Genomic DNA, 18,082 nt, shown 5'->3' on the forward strand with positions numbered 1-18,082 from the left:
TTCCATAAATTAGCCAAGTTTTCTTAGCCAACTTCCGGTTAAACGAGCAAGGGGAGCTAACAAGGACTTACCAAAACTGTAAAATTCCGGTTAAACGAGCAAGGGGAGCTAACAAGGACTTACCAAAACTACTTTCCATAAATTAGCCAAGTTTTCTTACTTCCGGTTAAACGAGCAAGGGGAGCTAACAAGGACTTACCAAAACTGTAATGCCCTAACGTTCCTAACGTTCATGCCCTAACGCTCATGTTGTTTATTCATTGATGCATTAAACGTCTTGTTTTTTTTTTAAGTTTCTTTCAGCTTAGCGTGAGACAAGACAAAGAGAAGTGGCAGAATAGATGGAACATATAATTTGGGCTATATATTTGCACATTAGGGGAGGGGCAAAGTATTTGGGCAGTGTGAAGTTAGAAAACAATTCTTACTATATAATATGCAGAATAATTGTACCTAACACATTAGGCATGCAGACCCGCCATATTTTACCCCAACCCCACCCCCTTATGTACAAATATATAGCCCAAATTTGTTTCTAAAGTATTATAGTTTTGTCTCACTTTGGTATATTTCATTAAGATTGAGTGACAGAGAATTATATTAGAAGAACATCAGGTAGGGCGTATATCATACAAGTACCTTCCCTCTTTTTCATTTAAGGCCTATTCACAACATTTTACTAATTTCGAGATTTGACAAGATTAAAATCAGCTACTACCGGGTTTCGGATTCGGCTGAATTCCGATATTAATAAAAATATTACTGTGAATGGGCCTTTAGACATTTAGCTGTAACTCGTGAATACCTGGCCAGGCAGCATTCCGCTACTTGCGAAATGTAGTCGGCCGAACTGTCCTCTGACAAAACATGTATACACAAAAATCCGATTTTGAGTTAAGTATGGACCTCCCCTAATGTTGGCACGGCAGTTTTGCATCTAATCGGAAACGTTTAAAAAAAAAGTGTATAATCCCGGCACACTATTGGAAGGTATTAATATGAGCACTATCCCCCTTCGAATAGAATGTAATTTTTCAGGAAATACACTTTTAGTACCAAAACTTGTGAGGCCATTTAGCCCTTAAAATAGGGTTTTTTAACAGGAGCACCAATTCACAAAACTGTAGGGGAGAGGGCCAAATGTATTTTTCTCAATCTAGGGTAGTAATGTTGTTGATTTTTTGGTACTTGCTAACAATCCAGTAGTCACGCGAGAAGTGAAGTTTATTTAATGCTAATGAAAAAAAACAAAATATGATTAAGCTATAATAGTTCAGAAACAAATTTGGGTTATATATTTGTACATTAAGGGGGTGGGGGAAAAGCATAGTAGTTACTAAATATGAAACCTAACCTAGGTATCCGTTTTTGCGCCTTCAACCCCAAAATACTAAAGTTTGAATATTTGTCACGGAGTGAGCAATACCTCACATAGCAGAGAAAACCTGTTTTTCAAGTAGCATCTCGGTCTTTCTCAATCCAATCTTTCTCGCGATTCTTAACAAGTACCTTTTTTTCATGAAAACACAAAAACTAGTATTTTTCAATGAAAATACTAAAAAAAAATAATTTTCAAAATCTAAGAGGGGAGGGAGGGGGGGAAATCTATGAATGCAAGTTCCACCCTATCCCCCCATTGGTGCCCCTGCTCTTCACCCGTCTCCTAGGCAAAAAAAAAGAAAAAGTTCTCGGTATATAAATCCGAGCCTTTTCTAGCTCAGCAAAAAGGATTTATTTTTTGTCAGGGTATCAGATTGGTCTTGGGAGAAATTAAGAGGTCCGATTGAGAAATTTCAAATTGTCCAAAAATTGGGATTTGAGACATAAAGACAGCAAAGACGAATATACGTGATGACAAAAAAGAAAATCGAATTTCCTTTATTGCAGCGAGGATTCCAATTATTCTAAATCAATAATACAGGAAATGACAATCAACTATCATTAGCATAAGGGGGCGAAGGAGGATATCTTCAATAACAAATATAGAAACATATAGGAATTTAATTCAGAAGAACATGGGCGCCAAGTTTTATAGTTTTGAAGAATTTGGCCACTGATGCACTAAAAGTGAACGTTTATGGCCACTGTTGAACCCTTCCAATCTTTATCGTTAGGGCTTAGCTATATAAGCCCTTTTTAAGGGCGGCTCTAGCCCCCTAGTTTCTCAGGGCTAGCTCCCAAGCAGAAAAAAGTTTTTAAGAAAAATCTTTTTTTAAACTAGAAGCAGTTCCTGAATAAAAAAAATCGTTCCACATCTTTATAGTAATTTGAGATTCAAGTGAGCATGGCCCTTGGGGAGGTGGGGTAGCACATCATCTCCCCTAAAATGGTGTGTGGAAAGTGGGCACCCCCTTGATATACACATTCTCAAGGACTTTACCCAAACACCCCCTCCCCTCTTGGATGCGGGCCTCGCATAGATTAGATAGTCAGTAATTGGGGAGGGGTCACAAATGTCAAGTGTGAGACAAGGCAGTCTAAGGCCACTATCTTCGGGATACCAAAAGAATTCGTCAGAGTAAAAAAACGCACAACAACTCATTTTTTAGGTTAAACAATTTCATTTGATGTGCGGGTGTGTGCACGGAGAAATTTTCAGCTTTCATACAAAGTGAGCCATCGGTCGGCTTGGCTAAAACCCATTCTTCTTGGACATGACTGAATCACTGATAAGTTAAAATCAACAAGCTTAACAAACAATAAATTAGATCCAGTGATGTCTAGGAGGAGTTTAGGTACTTACGTATTATATCCATCACAATCAAGAAGTGCAGTTCAATGAAATATACCAAAATATGATGAAAACATAATACTTTAGTAATTATGAAAAACTACAACGGAGAATTATGGAGAGCAAGCCGCCAAGAACGCATAGGTGCTTGTCTGTTAAAGCGCCTATGTTAAGTTCTTCATCTAAGTAAAACCTGTTTCTCAGACTAATCCAAATGAAATGTCACAAATCTGATTAAAATATAATACTTTAGAAACAAATCTGGGCAATATATTTGCACATTAGAGAGGGGGGGGGTAAAGTATAGCGGGTCTGCATGCAAAATGTGTTAGGTACAATTACTCTGCATATTATGAAGTAAGAATTGTTTTCTAACTTCGCACTGTCCAATAATTTACCCCCCCCCCTAATGTGCAAATATATAGCACAAACTATATATCCTCATCTAGTCTGTCACTTCTCCTTGTCGTGTCTCACGCTAAGCTGAAAGAAACTAACGAAGAAATCGGTTCTACAGTGCGTCAATGGATGAAGAACTTAACATAGGCGCTATAACAGACACGTACCACGCATTATATGAAATACCTAACCAACACTATACATTAAATATTTAATAAAGATATACCTGCATAGCAGTTTACCTCGCTAAGGCTAAGCTAATTATCTCCGAGTGCACACAGAGAAACTGGTTTTACAACAAATCAAGAACAACAGTGTGATCGATATAAAACGTAAATACCAGATCCTACACAATATTTTGCATTGATATATCCTAAAGAAGAGCAGGGTCCCAATCAGTGGGGCGCCCGGAAAATAATTATGGGGGGGGCTGACTGGGGGTCCCTATGCCAACCAACATAATTTTTTTTATTCTTTAAAAAAAAAACGGTATTTAAAGGCATCACTAAGTTTATTTTAGCTCTTTGGATGAAAGTTTTGAGTAGCCCAAGGACTAAGGATTGAATGATAAAACCTAGCAGATTATATAAGATTTAAAAACAGAATGTATTGTTTTTTTCTGGGAGGGGGGGGGGGCTACAGGCCCTTTAGACCCCTTGTGGGTGCGCATCTGGTCCTAATCCCTGTGGTAAATTTTTACCAAATCATATTATTGACTTACGAATAAAGTAAACATACCACTCGATGCCTTTTTATATACTCTTTCCAAATATAATAATGATTTTGTCAGAAATGAATTCTACCCCCATCCATATTTATACGGATTCAGGGTATATATTTGCAAATTAGGGGGTGGGGGCAAATTTTATTTATGATGTAAATGAGAGGTAAGATTAAGCTTTCCCCCCACCCCCCTAATGTGCAAATATATACCCTGAATTGGTATATATGGGGGTGGGGGCTAAAATTCATTTCCGACAATAATGATTGTCATATTCGTAAAGAGGCATCGAGTGGTATATTCACTTTATTCGTAAGTCAATAATATGATTTGGTAAAAATTTACCATCCCTGTTTATTACACTCCCGGCACCTCTAGCTGTATCTTATATAGCAAGAAAATAAATCGAGATATACTGTTTGTAACCATGTGACTCAGAGCAATTATTCATAAAACAACTAGCCTGAAAACCAATTCCAAAATTGGCAACGTAAGTTGAGTGATCCAGTGCTTATACTTAGTCATTCCCGTACTCAGACAAAGAACAGAATGGCCATCAACCCGCTTGTCTACAATTTCAAGCAGCTGGATGACTGGATATTATGATAAACCATTTGGACATGGCAAACATTTTGAAGCGGAAGAACTGTATTCCAGCTCACCACCGCCATGTGGACTGATTGGTATTAATACTTTCCCACAACATTATCAATGGTTAGAAAACTTTTATAATCAAGGAGGCACACTTGTGCCTCTATAAAGAGGCGACCCACCACAATGTTAAGCGATTTCAGGTCCTAGAGGTCGCAGAGAGACGGCGGCAATCGCATTTTGTAGCCCAAGCTCAAACTAGGAAACTTGCAAAATTTCATCCTCCTCCGACTTTATCTTTATGGGGTAAACTGGGCCGGAAGTTTGGACCCTCCCACCACAGCCCCCCTTTAACGTTGTCTGATTGGGCTGAAATTAAGAGGTTAAGCTTTCCTAGGGCCCGGGAGCTTATCCTCGAAATTTCAGCTCAATCCGATCACTCCTTCCCTGTTTTCAAAAAACCAAATATAGCCACTTAAAATTCATATTTTTTTTCTTAGCCACGCCTACAGGCCACAGTTGGCAACTGATCCGGGTGAATGAGGACTCATTCGAAGCAGAATTTGACCTGTTAGGGCCTTTTCATATTTTCAGACCGAAAAAATTATCCCCCGAATTTACATTTACGAAAAACCTCTTTTTTCTATAATAGCCCATGTTAATTTTTCCCACCACAAACCCCCTTTAATGTTGTCTGATCGGGCTGAAATTTAGAGGATAAGCTTTCCCGGGGCCTGGAAGCTTATCCTCGAAATTTCAGCTCAATCTGATCACTCCTTCCCTGTTTTCCAAAAACCAAATATCAAGATTTTGGGAATTTGCTTGCGTCGAAAATAGCTTCAATTTACTAAAAAACAATTACACTTGTGTTTGTTTAGTCTATCGGTTGATACTCCAGACTGTCAGGCAGAAAACTCGGGTTCGATTCACTGTCAGAGCAAATTTTTTATATAATGAATTTAAACTTTAAAAAGAAACTCAGTTTCTTTTTTAAATTATTTGAAAAAAATTACGTTTTCTAAAGAGTTAAAGAGGCTGAGTTACAAGGTCGACCCTTGAGTAATAAACTGCACAAAAACGTGCAGAAATTATTTGAAAAAAACTACGTTTTCTTAAGAGTTAAAGAGGCTGAGTTACAAGGTCGAACCTTAAAACGTACAGGGATTAGGAGGCACAGTTGGGGGGCTGCCGCCCCCAAACCCCGCTTTCGCAGCCTTTAAATAAAATAAAAAGTTTTTTAAACTGAAAGTAAGGAGCAACATTAAATCTTAAAGCGAACAGAAATTATTCCGTATATGAAAGGGGCTGTGCCCTCCTCAACGCCTTGGTCTTTACGCTAAAGTTTGACTTTCTCACAACTCTTTTTTTTAAAAAATAAAAAATTAAGCGTAAAGAACGAGGCGTTGAGGAGGGCACAGCCCCTTTCATATACGGAATAATTTCTGTTCGTTTTAAGATTTAATGTTGCTCCTTACTTTCAGTTTAAAGAACTTTTTTTTATTTAAAGGCTGCGAAAGCGGGGGTTTGGGGGACGGTAGCCCCCCAACTGTGCCTCCTAATCCCTGTACGTTTTAAGGTTCGACCTTGTAACTCAGCCTCTTTAACTCTTTAGAAAACGTAGTTTTTTTCAAATAATTAATTTATATGACCAAAGACAGTCTTAAAGCCTAAAATCTTAATAATCAATATTTCTATACTTTTGTATTATCCCTATCACACTCAGGTTTGCTCTGTTTGATCTGAGAAATACCGGTTTGTCTGTCTGCAATCGGTTATAATTAGCTTAATCTTAGTGAGAAAACTATGATGCAGGCATATTTAATTAAATATTTATTTATATAAATATAAATATTTATGTAGATATAAACATTTATATAGATATCAATATTTATATATATATATATATAAATATTTATAATAAAATATAAATATTTATATAGAGGTGGTTAGGTTTAGGTGTTTAATGTAACACGTTCTGAGCTGCCTGCTTGCCATAATTATCTGTTGCAGTTTCCATAATTTTGTAAATAGTTTTATATTTTCATTATATTTTAGGACTGTTCTACTATCTGTAACCCACGCAAGAAGTGAAGTTTGGTTAATGCTAATGACATAAACAAATAGGATAAAAATATAATAGTTTAGAAATAAATTTCGGCTACATATTTTAACATCAGGGGGGGGGGGGGTAAAGAATAGCATATATTAAATACGTAACCTAAACTAACCTAGGTATCTTTTTCCTCCCTAAACCCCAACAAACTAAAGTTTTAATATTTTAAACGCAATGAGAAACCGCTGTTTGCAATCAAATTCTCCGTTTAAACAACCTGGTTGACTAGTTCCTTTTGTCATCTATCGCGCGTGTGTTACCGATAAAAGAACAGTACCTATTTTCGTATATTTCATTATGATTAATCTGACTTCACTTCTTAAGTGTGTTGAGGATAATGCACAAGTACCAATATTTCTTTAAAGATATATATGACGTAGATAATTTCGGAGATCACACTGCCTTTCCATGACGATAAAATAAAAGTTCAAAACAGGGATAAAATCCTTTTTAATAGACAGTGTATTGAAATTCACAAAAAAATACCAGATTTTTCGGTCACAGTGACCGAAATATCTGGTATTTTTGTGAATTTCTATACACTGTCTATTAAAAAGGATTTTATCCCTATTTTGAACTTTTATTTCATTTAAGGATAAATTAATTTTTGTCGTAATTTACAGAATATTGCGACTCCTAAAATTAATGACAAAATGGGATATTCAAGCAAAAATATAATCAAAGAGAGCTTTGGATACTTTCATATATTGTGATCTAAAAATAAAATCATAGAGATGCCGTTAAACGGCTAAAGTTAGCCGTTTAACATTGGAAACCGTTGCACAGGAGAAACCCGCTACAGCTGGCCTTTTAGGAGGGTTCACTCTTGCAGTTTTAGCTTAAGATGGATTTGGAGTGACGATGTTTGTTAATAACAAATAAACCGAGTAAATACAATGATGGATAACGTCGACTTGCAAAGTGAAGCAGTTCCCCGAAGTGAAGTAAATGCATAGGCCTAGCATTGTTCAATGCCATGAGAGTCTCCAACGAATATCTAAAATTTATGAACTGTAATTTAACACTGAACACTTCAAATATGCTAGTTTTTTTTTAAATCTGTGAAATAAGAAAGGATGTTTCTTATCACAGTTTTCAGACCTTAAAAAAGAACAGTACTTCACCATGTTATCAAGAGTGGAAAAAAGAAAGACTGGTTGCTTGGTAGTCCCCTGTTTAGTTTTTGATTTTTCTTTTCTTTTTTTTGCGGATCATAGTATCTTATGATTTTTTTTTTGTGTGTGTGTTGAGTCTCTTAAAGGTGCGAATGTGTGATGTTGGAAATGTTTTTGTTTTTTATGTATTTGTTTCATTTTTGTTTCTCCCCTGTTTTTTTCCTGGCCATAGAGCCTTACGGGGGAGTTTATATTGAAGTGTGTTTTGTTGAGTTTAATGATTGAATAAAATTGATTGATTGATTTAAATTATTATTATTATTTAAATGAATTGATTAGAGATTGTTTTTTTTCTTTTGTTTCTTCTTTTTAGTGTTTTTGTTTTATTATTATTATTAATTTATTTTTTTTTATAGTTAATCATTAATTATTAAAAGAGTTGTATGTACCCGCCCAATCGCAAGCGCTTTTTTGTATCTTTCTTGGGGCAGGTATTGGCATATTAGTTAAATGTATTTTGATGTTAAATAAAATGAATTGTACTGAAAAATTGAACTGATTAAATGCTTCAAATTTTAGCGGGAAACGCAAGCTTTTCGTAATGATCGCCTTAAAAGCTTTTGCCATTTAAGCGTATCGGTGGATAAAGTTAGGCGACCGGCACTGTTTTATTTATATATTTTGTGGATTAAATATTTACAGTTGGCTGGATCATCTCTTGGGATATAGCCATGTACCACCTATAGATCTATGGCAATCAGATTTTTTTTGTAATTCTTTCGGGCCCCGTCTCGCTATTCGTCTATGGACAGGGTGATGTGTCAGTGACCTTGTCGTCCCAATAAGCTCTATCCCTCAAAACATTGGGAGAAACGTTGAGCATCGTCAATCCCTTACGGCAGGGACGTACCTGATGAGCCCCCCCCCCCAAATTTCGAAACTTCTGAACAGTATTCAAATTATCAAATAAAAAGTTTTTGATTATATTCCCCCTCCCAAAAAAGTGTCTGGGTATTATACCCGCCTCATAGTGGTGGTTTTAGGAATGATGTGTGAAAAGGATATGTAAACTACATGGTAGCTGGACATTATATGGGCCTTTCTAAAAAGTCAATTTTGGTTAATGCTAATGAAATAAAATAGGATGAATATGTAACAGTCTATAAACAAATTTTGGCAATATATTTGTACATTAGGGGGGTGGGGGTAAAGCAAAACATATATTAAATATGTAACCTAACCTAGGTACGTCCCCCCCCCTAAACCCCCCAAAAAACCGTTTAAATATCGTACACGCAATGAAAACCGCGCGATCATTTATTATTCTATAGCGGTTAACCCGTCAAAAACGGGTTTTTCGTGTCTGGTTTCCTTGTAAAGGCCCATATAGTGCCCAAGTATCAACCACATTAGTCAGCTGTATAACTTATTTATATTTATTTGTTACTTCTTTCCGCTATTTGGTACTTTCTTTCTGGTTTTGTTTTTTCATATTTTGTTGTTTGATTTAGCCCAGTTGCTTTTCTACAAATAAATACGTATCGTTCTATCTATACTGAACCATTTTTAAAGTGTAAATCAGACAATAAGTGCTAATATTCTTCGAGCTAAATGGCATAGGCTCAAACCCCATATTCCCTTACTTGCGTATGTTTGGCGATTTTTCCTCTTCGAAAATTTCAAAAGATAATTCTAATGGAATGTTCTTGGGCCCGAATCAAACATCAAACCCCCCCCCCCTCAGGTGCAGGTACTTTATTCCATAAACACATTCACGTAATTTTCCTGATAGAAAGAAAGAAAATTAATCATTGAAGAATGTAATGATTCCATACTGATTTATAATTTATCAAATCAACGATCATTTCAGACGTTCTACAATGTTTTCGAAAATAATCGACAGATGTTTTTCTTTCCTGTCCTGGAAAATTGGACAAAATGTCTCTTCGCTACCTTTTAGCATGATGATGTAGATTGAAGAAGAAACATTTAGTTTATTCTGTTTCCTGAAACTACGAACACAATTGAAAAAGGTTACGATATCTAACTGAGCCTGCCGGATACTGAATGAATTAAATTAAATTATTATAATTTTGGCATATTGCCAGCAGACTGAACTGGCTAATAGTCATAATTGTATATGTTCTATATACCCTAAAAGTGAGGAATAATACCTAAAATAACAAAGACATTTCAGCAAAACCGTATCCAGAGGGGTAGGAGGTTTGACCCCCTCCAAATGTTTTTTCGACTCGTAAAAAAGGAAACAAAATGAATATAAACAAATTTTGATGTGTTTTTTGAAGTTTTTTGTAAGCCCCCTCCCCCGAATAAATCCTTTCCCATTGAAATGTAGGCTACCTAAACAGATTCTTCCTACTTGAACACATATACAAACATAAAAAAAACAGATTTTTTCCCAAGCGAAGGGGTTGCTTACTTTCCTTCGTACACTTTGGGTATACACATACAACTACACTTTAGAAATTCTCTGAATATTTGGGCTGTCTTTACCAAAGAGTATTGGAGAAATGAATACAAGATAAAACAATTTCTGAGAAGAATAAAACAACCAGTGCCACCTAACGTTGGAATTACAAAATGAACTATAAAGCCCAAATAAAACTATTCTTTGCTTTCTTGTCTCTCTTTTAAGCCTAGCCCTAATATTTCATAGTCAACAGACATGGAACCTACAAACTTTCAGAAGAATTGAAGATAAACTTCGAACTTTAATTGAAAACCAAATTTCAATGATATCAATTAAAGTTGTTCTACTGGGTAGCCGTAGATCTAGTTCTATTGCGCCCATCTACGCCCTCTTAATAGCGCTCTTATCTTGGCTTCTCCAAGTGCATAACATAAAAATAAAACAGGTTTTTTAACTGAAAGCACAGTTTATATAATTATCCAGTAAGTTTACCGCAGATGATTTCTGGCTCTTCATTCTCGGTGCGAACAAAAAGCTCCTCCCACTTATTTGTGCACTTATTGGTTGAGCCGGCCAAGTGGTTTTGTTAGTACTTGTTCCGTAGGTAATTATTCTTTGTCTACCCGCGAAAAGATCTAATGCCGCTTATGTTTATAGGTTCTCTGGAGCACTCACACCTCGATCCGGGTTTTTATAATGGGTGAGATAGGGAAAGATCATACTGCTAATTATATAAACTGTGACTGAAAGTAAGGAGCGACATTAAAACTTAAAACAAACCGAAATTATTAGCGTAAAGAGCGAGGCGTTGAGGAGGGGACGGTCCCTGTCATATACGAAATAATTCCTGTTCGTTTTAAGTTAAAATGTCCACTACCAAAAAAATACCCCCTGAAAACGTCTGTATACTTCCCCATAACCAATACTATGTAAACATTGGGCGAAGTTCATAATTTGCAGCCCTTCTCCGGGGACAGTGGGGGATTAAGTCATCCTCAAAGACGTAGTTATTATATTTTTCGACGATGCTGAACAAAATGGCTCTCTCAAACTTTTGATCGGGCGACTTCGGGGAAAAGGGGCGGGGAGGAGGCCAGATTGCCCTCCAATCCTTTCGGACGCTTAAAAATGACACTAGAACTTTTAATTTCCATTCAAATGAGTCCTTTCACGATATTCTAGGACAACTGGGTCGATACAATCACCCCTGGGAAAAAAACAACAAAAAACAAGCAAACAAACAAATAAACACACACCCGTGATCTTTCTTCTGGGAAAAAAATACAAAATTCCACATTTTTGTAGATAGGAGCTTGAAACCGCTACAGTAGGGTTCTCTGATACGCTGAATCTGATGGTGTTGATTTTGATTAAGATTCTATGATTTTCAGGGGATGTTTCCCCTTTTATTTAAGAATAAGGCAAATTTTCTCAGGCTCGTAACTTTTGACGGGTAGGAATAAACTTATTGATGCATCTATTGGTATCAAATTTTCTTCTTTTAGAGTTTCGGTTACTATGGAGCCGGGTCGCTCATTACTTACAGTTCTTTACTACGAACTGTTTGTAAAACTACGTGGAAAGCAAACATTTGTTAAAAATATATCCAGGAGTTTTATGAGGTCACGCAGCGCCAAAAGCGATATTTTGCCGACATCCAGTTCCCTCAAAGACCCAGGAGTGAAGTTAGATCCAAAATACATGATCATCCTGAAAGGGAACACGTCAAATTCGACTTATCCAGTACCAGTCAGGTCTAAAGTCTACTCCCCAACCATGTGTACACGTAAGGCACAAATTTAGCAGGACTACCACTCCCCCTTACACGATGCTTCCAGATTTTAACAAGTCGTCTCCGATTCCCTTTGTTTTTGATATAATTAGCCCGTATTTTGAGGTTATGACTGCTTTAGACCCCCTTTCAAAAATAACTCCTGTACAAGGACCTAAAAAGTGACAGAACCTGATCCAGAATAGTGTGTCTCACTGTGAGACGTGTTCAACACTTTTGCCAGACAATTGAACTGTAATATGTGAGTTTTCTGTTGTTTTTTTGTTTTGTTTTTAGCTCTTCTAATTTATGGATTACATAGAGTTTGTCATCTTATTTTTTCTAGTTGTTTACTTTAGTTTTTCTTCTTTTTTTTGTTGTTGATAAAGGTTTCTAGTTGTGAATCATTCACCGTCTTTATTGAAATTTTTACCGGCCTTTTCTATATTTAATACAGTATTTCGTTTATATTCACAGATGCAAGGCCGTACCCAGAGGGGGGGGGATTAGGGGGGTTTGAACCCCCCCCCCCGAAATGTTTGTCTGACTCGTAAAAACGTGACAAAATGTATATAAACAAATTTTGTATGCATTTTTTGAGTTTTTTTGTGTAACCCCTCCCCCAATTTTTTTTTACTAAAATCCCTCCGAAAAAAATCCTAGATACGGCCTTGCACAAATTGAAAGGCATTGCGGCCTAAGAAGTTATTCACCAGGCTCAGCCTTAAGGGGGAAAGGTTCATGGAGTTCCAAAGAACTTTTTTAGATCATTCTTTTCACAGTAGAAAGGACGGAGCAATTCGAAAGATGCAAAAAAAAGGGACATCATAAGAAAACATGGGAAAATTGTTATTTTCTGTTATTTCGAGGGGATATTGGTCCCGAAGCCACTAGTCTATATACACCCTTGATTTAGACCTAAACGAGAGGCCTCCTCTTTTTGCAGGTATGTCGTCAGCCGTGTCTATGCATTTACTTAGGGGAAACAGGATAAACTAAAAGGGCTTAACACACACAAAGCACGAGTTAAAACAACAGCTATGGTAACATGTATCCAAAATGGTACACAACTCGAACACCCAAAACGTTCTTGAAGTAATTTTACAGCTTAACGGAGCTTAACACAATGTTGAAACCAGCGAGTCCCAACGGATTTATGTGTTATGTGTCAAAATCTTTGAGGCGAAACGAGATGAATCGCATAGTTTGTTTACCTTTCCCCAAACATTTAAGAGCAGGGCGGTAACAAACATTTGTAGAAGGGAAACAATTAGATACTTCACAAATTATCCATATTCAAATCAATCAAAAATCAGTTGTCATTCTCGAAGCGGTATGCCAAAGACGCATCTATCAATTTTAGCGGTGTTGAACAGAAGTTTCTGTGAACAATTAATAAACATGACTGCCAACCAAATGCAAGGCTTAAAATGATTATTAGGATTAAAGGAATTTACTAATATTAATCATTTGTTGACAACTAGCAAGTATTATTAGCGCAAAATTTAAATTTCTGTTTGCGTTGAAAGTCATATAGGTCCCCTTTGAAACTGGACAAGCACCGGTGGCGTTTCTGGCCTCTTGCGCGCGGGGCAACATCTTCATAAGCACCCCCCTCTCCTTCTCCTAAAAATTTTTAGGCCGAATTTTGACAAAATTTTCATTTATGAAAAAGATTTCTATTTATTAACAGAATTTGAATACAAAATATCACAACAAAAACATTAAAATTAATCAAATTCGGTCTAATTACTTTTATTTCAAGGAATGGTGATGAAGATATGAAAAAAAAATGAAAGCTTTAGATTCAATTTGCTCATCTTTACAGCCAACTGCGCCCTCTGCTTTTTTGATAAAAATAAATTTCCAAAAAACTACAAAATGATCATAACCGTTAGATTACTTACTTGAAATTTTGCGTCCCTATTATTTCTGTGCCTGTGGCCAGTGCCCCCCCTAAAACCACCTCTGGCAAGCGCACTTACATGAAGTGGAGGCTCTTATCCGCAAGATTGTTTGAAAGGAAACCCAAGAAAAATTATGCTCTAAAAATTTGCTTTCTCTGTGTTTTCGGCTCAATCCTGTGAAAATTATCCTAATCCCAGCCCCCCTCCCTTCACAAAAAAGGTTGGACCTGGGAGCAACTATCAGAAGGTGTAAATTTAACGTATTTAATTATTTCTATTCTAAACTCCAAGTCACTTCTGAATTTCCAGTGTTTTTTTGCATTTTATTCTTTTTTTCGGCTTGCCGTAAGGATGTCTTAATGCTGATACGAGACAGTTATTTTTGAAGTCCGAATCTGTTATTTCGTAGTCCGAGTCTGCTATTTTGAGGCATTTTACGGTTTTTTTCTATATTTTAGAGTGAGTTTATCCTAATTTACCACTGAAAAGCGATCTCAGAAGGTAAATATTTTCTTTTCAGCTTTGATCCCACTTTATACCATTTTATTATATAAAAACTTTGCTTTCAACCTTTTACTGGTATGTACCTTTTACTCGTATATTCTTTACCCATACTCCCTAGCTCAGGTAAATTTACACTTTTGGTCAGATTTAATCCATCCCTTTTAGAAAATGATTTTTTTCCTTCAGGTTTCCTCGAAAAAGCAAACTTCGCTGAGAAATTGAAACTCCTTTGGGAATCATTCTACTAGGTACGGTCGTGAGAAAATCCAAATACTGTTCTATAGTATGACCAGCGGGAATAATCACTAGGATAGATTACTTCATAAAATCCAACGAAAAGCGTTTGTTTCTCATTTGTTGGAAAACATTAAAATAAATCCTTCTATTTATTCTCTTCCCTCACCTTCTAGATAGATCAGTTGCTTCTTTTAAAATGGTGTTTTAATAGCTTAAGAAACAATTTTCCAAAAGAGAAAGCGCAGAGAGAATACTTTCCAAGGAAGCGTAGATTCGTTAAAATGCAAGAGACGATTTGACAGACGTCAGACCGTGGGCACAAGCCTTACTGTGTGCACCAATGTTCAGTGGTTTAATAGTGAGCACAGGCACAAACGCAGAATTTTTTCGGCCAGGGGAAATCACTATGTGACTATTATAAAATCAGCTGAAAAGTTCACAAAATAATCAGGTTCTGTGGGCTGGGGGTAGGCTAACAGTCTCCCTCGATGGATATATAATAGCTAGGCTTTAGTGAAGATTTGGGAAAGTCTACTTCGCTCTCCAAGATCCACCGAGGTATGGAGATACAGGAGTATTTCATCCCAGTCATGATCAGTTTTCCCAGCCACATCTGATGCAAGCCAAACCCATACAAATTCTATTACCCTAAAAGGACCGATTTAAGAAGAATCAACGGATGATCTCAACCGAGTACGAAATCAGTAGTGACTGCTGAAATCAAACTAACAAAGGATCAGGGGTGCATACGGCCATATCCCGGGGAGCGAGATTACTCAATTTGACCCCCCCCTGAAATTTCACCCGACTCGTACAAAAGTAAAAAAAACAACAACATATAAACAAACTTTTGCACACACAATTCACACAAACCTTGATAATTATCTTTTTCTGTAATACTCTTTAAGGAATTTTTTTGTTACCCCCCCCCCTAACAAAAATCTTGGATACGACCCAGGGTGCAGTACACTTGTCCCACACCTGGCTCTCTTACGAAGGGGACAAAAAGGGTTATGAAATGTTCTATTTAGATGTAGTAAGCTCCCATTGACCTGGACGACACTCTTTTGGAGAGACTTCTACTTATTTTACTGCCATTTCTACTAGTTATATAGTAGAATTTGGTAATTTCAAAAACAACCTAAATCATTGAGCAACAAAGTATCCTTTTGAATGTTCCAACAATGTCTTTTTTGTCAAGGAAATCAGGACTTTCCGCCAGTTTTCCAGGACACTAAGACAGGACATAGGAGGGCACGAGACATACCCTCCCATGGGCACATGGTCACTCAAACTAAGGAAGAGCTTAATAGCTCAATTGACCTCAAGAGCTCAATTTTTGAAAAAAAGTAAGTTCCACACTTTAGTTTTGGGCCAAACGATATGCTTATCTTTAAACAACTTATCTTTAAAATTAGTTGTTTTTTTTAAACCAAATTTGGAACAATCAATGCAATACAATACAATTCTAATTTATTATACAATTAAGGAAAGCGCCAAGTGTGAATGTCAATTTAGCCAATCATTCTCTACCATAAAAAAAACTCTATTCTTGGAACTCACAAATTCCAAAATATGCCATAAATAGATTAATTATATGGATGTTGTTACGAGAAGAAATTTCAGGAAATATTTGGAAAATATACGGGTATTCGCTCGATAAATGGAATGCAAAGCGTGATTTGTTATTGCGTTTACAATATTAAACTGTTGTTTTTTGGGGTTTATAGGGGGGAAAGGTACCTAGGTTACGTTACGTATTTAATATATGCTATGCTTTATCCCCCACCCCACCCCCTAATGTGCAAATATATGGCCCAAATTTCTTTCTAAACTATTATATATTCATTCTATTTTATTTCATTAGCATTAACCAAATTGACTTCTTTCGTGTGTGCCATATAATGTACAAGTACCCATTTTTCCTACGTTTATACGAGTCGGACAAATAATTCGTGGGAGGGGGGTCAAACCCCCTAACCTCCCGGATACGGCTTTGCCTATTGGTTTTTAAACCAAATTTGAGGGAATCAACTTGGAATATTGGGAAAACCTCAGAAAAACCCCGAGAAAGTTTTGGGTTAAAATCAGAAAAAAGTGTAATTTTTCAGAAGAAACTTATCCATTTTCTCACCAGAGGGTTTCATCACAAGCTTTAAATTTACATTACTTTCACAAGCTCTTATTTAATTCATAATTAATTAATTCATATTTTAATTAATTCTAAAATTCTTAATTAATTCTTCTATAAAATTCTTAATAAATTCTTCTAATTAATTAATTCTAAAAATTAATTAATTCATATTTTAATTAATTCATAAGTAATTAATTGTATTAATTATGTTAATACACAAGCTCTTATTTAATCCAAATTTTATTTGTAGAAGTGGTCCTCAGCTACATTTGAAAAAAACCGGTAGGCTACTTACGTGTTATAGCAACCACACTCAATTCTTGATCAGAGTAAAACCGTTTCTGTGTCTGCATTCGGAGATAATTAGCTTAGTGTCAAAGAGATAAGCTACTATGCAGGTATATTTTAATTAAATATTTAATATATAGAGTTTTTAATATAGCGCTTTCCATAATTCTCTGTTATAGTTTCCATAATTTTGTCACTAAAGCATTATATTTCATCATATTTTGGTATATTTCATTAGAATTAACCTAACTTCACTTCTTTGGTGTGGTCGCTATAACAAGTAAGTGCCAAAAAAACATATGGCTGTTCAAACAAATTTGAGGCATTCCAGTCGGAATACTGGAAAAATCTCAGAAATATCTCGAGGTTTGGCGTTAAAATTAGGAAAAAAGTGCAATTTTAGTCCGTTACATATTTTTTCCGCGGAAGGGTTTCCCCCTCCAACTTTACTACACGTTTTAAATTTTTTATTGAACCCAAATTTTTATTTGTAGGCTAGTTTTTCCTCTGTCACATCTGAGAAGGTCTATTGGCTTCTCAACCAAATTTGAGGCAATCAAGTCTATTCAAAAAAAAATCTGAATTTATTATGCTATTAAGAAAAGCCCCAAGTGTGAATGTCTATAGCCAAGCGTTCTATGCCATAAAAAGAAGGCCATTCTTCAATTCCTAATAAACACGCTATAACACTAGTGCAAGCCTTCAGACATGCTATGATTTAAATCGAAAAAAAAGAATTCGTTGCCTTATTAGACAGAGTTTGAAACCATGTTCTTATAACAATTAAATCAAGCACGACCACACGTAATACTCCGTAAAATTTTCGTCAACGTGTGCGGTAGGTTTTAATATAAAAAAGAACAGTTTTTAATACTTCTAATGTGTTTTTTTAGTTCAAAATGACATGTAAAGATTGAACCTTTGTCTTGATTAAAATATCAGCTTGATTTTGTCTTGAAATATATCCTGAAATAACTCCATTCACATTTATTAGAATTCAAAATAACATTTAAAAATCGGATGTTAGTTTGGAATACATTATATGATGAACAACTCCATTTTTTTACCTCAAGATGATATTGAAAAGTAGAACTTATGGTTTTATTTATAGATGGACTACCAGAAGGTCTTCTATTTACA

The 18,082-nt window shown here is 35.9% G+C and overlaps 1 protein-coding gene across 2 annotated transcripts in view; it reads right to left on the bottom strand.

Moving 5' to 3' along the window:
• kug (FAT atypical cadherin kugelei) overlaps positions 1-18,082 on the bottom strand; it is a 413,066-nt gene that overhangs the window by 385,045 nt on the left and 9,939 nt on the right. The gene's annotated exons all lie outside the window — the stretch shown is intronic.

Source organism: Artemia sp. Qi Xiang Cuo, chromosome 13 (assembly GCF_049724085.1).
Source record: "Artemia sp. Qi Xiang Cuo chromosome 13, ASM4972408v1, whole genome shotgun sequence".
NCBI lineage: Eukaryota > Metazoa > Arthropoda > Branchiopoda > Anostraca > Artemiidae > Artemia > Artemia sp. Qi Xiang Cuo.